The 1,759-nt window shown below is 35.9% G+C and overlaps 1 protein-coding gene across 1 annotated transcript in view; it reads left to right on the plus strand.

The window, feature by feature from the left end:
- The window catches only part of LOC117181586 (trypsin-4-like), a 13,886-nt gene that overhangs the window by 10,494 nt on the left and 1,633 nt on the right, over positions 1-1,759 (plus strand). The window lies entirely within an intron of this gene.

Genomic DNA, 1,759 nt, shown 5'->3' on the forward strand with positions numbered 1-1,759 from the left:
GGGTTACTTTAAAGTTGCTCAATATAAATGTTGGCGTTACTTTTTACAATGTACGTGTCAAATTAATAATTATATTTCTATTCAATAATAAATAATACATTTTTTCTATAAGCACCAACTTTCTGTAGTGTATTTTAACGCAATGTAGTTTTACGAACCCTGTGAACCTAAAACTTGATGCATTCATAAATTCAGAAGCACAATGTAAAACCAGTCCTGAAGAGTATAGATTGCCTGAAAACTTCATCGCTATACATTTCTAATATAACCTCCTAATTTCTTATATTTATGACATTGCATGAATATTGAACACCCTAAAGAATACGTTTTCAGAAAGATATTTTTCATTTCGTATTGCAGCCTTCAGGATTCCTCGACACACTCACTTGAATGCATTAGCAGAAGGCAACTTCTTAGCCACTGGTTCACGTATCGTGGGTGGGACGAATACAATTATTTCGAAATACCCCCAATCAAATAAGTACACAAGAACACGGATTTCGCTTTTATGGAGGAAGCATCATATCCGATGAGTGGATAATTACTGCCGGGCATTGTATTATCCAATCTGAGAACAACACCTTAACAATACGGAATGGTTCGACTCTTACATCAGAGGATGGTACTATTGATAATGTAGCAGAAATAATTATTCATGAAAAGTACTATGTGGATGAGTTTGGAGCAGGTCATGATGACGTAGCCCTAATTCGAGTAACTTTTCTTAATTTAAAGGGAAGAACCACACGGCCAATTATACTGAATGATGTTGTAGAGACGGCCAAGAACCATGGCTAACATCTCTGGTTAGGGAAATAGAAAGAAAACTTATGTTTTATCTGATGTTTTGCAGAAAGCTAAGGTTCCTATAATATCAACAGACAAAATCTGGAACAAAATGTGCATCTTATTTCATCCCTTTGCCAAAAGGACAAATTTGTGCTAAACCTCGCCTGCTTGGTGTTTATGCAGAGATTTCGTACTATCGGGATTGGATAAAGGAAAAGAGTGGGGGTTAATTAAGATTAGTGAAAGACATTTGCGTATTGTAAAGCTACTAATTAAATAGATATATTATTATCCAAAAGAGAGTGGTTTGAAGCTATGTCCCGAAAGTCCAGCAGTCATTATCGTTCAAAATCTGATTCACTTTTCTTTAAGTGAAGTTGTTTTATACCTTAGATTTAGAGTTTACAAAATTATTTCTACAAATGAAGCCTTTTCAATGATGTTCTAGGTGTACAATCAAGTTGGAAATCACCTAAGCATCTAGCTTTTTATTGAGAAAAGCTTTGTATGGACTTAGTATAATTGTAGTACGTCAGTTTTCCCCTATTCCATCTTTCTACCCACGGCAAAGTTCCAAAGCTTAAGCAGAAATTTTTCTATTTGAATTTCAGCCCAGGTTTCAGTGATATGCCTGCTGCATCAATTCTTGCAACAATTTTGTTCGCTGAATGCAAACAAGCCTTTCATATCTAATTTAAGACCTGAATTTCGGAAAGAAACTAGTCGAATTGTTGGAGGACATGCAGCGACGATTTCTGAAGTTCCGTATCAACTCTCAATGAAAGTCAGTGCTTCACATTTTTGCGGGGCCTCTATCATCTCTAACAGTTGGGCCTTTACCGCCGATCATTGCTTTTCAAACTACCTTCTCGTTGACCAAATGCAGATTCGGAGTGGAACTAATCAAGTCCACTATTCTGGAAATGTACAGAAAATTAAAGTAGTGATAGTACACGAAAGATATGATTCT

This window comes from Belonocnema kinseyi, chromosome 10, assembly GCF_010883055.1.
Source record: "Belonocnema kinseyi isolate 2016_QV_RU_SX_M_011 chromosome 10, B_treatae_v1, whole genome shotgun sequence".
Lineage (NCBI taxonomy): Eukaryota > Metazoa > Arthropoda > Insecta > Hymenoptera > Cynipidae > Belonocnema > Belonocnema kinseyi.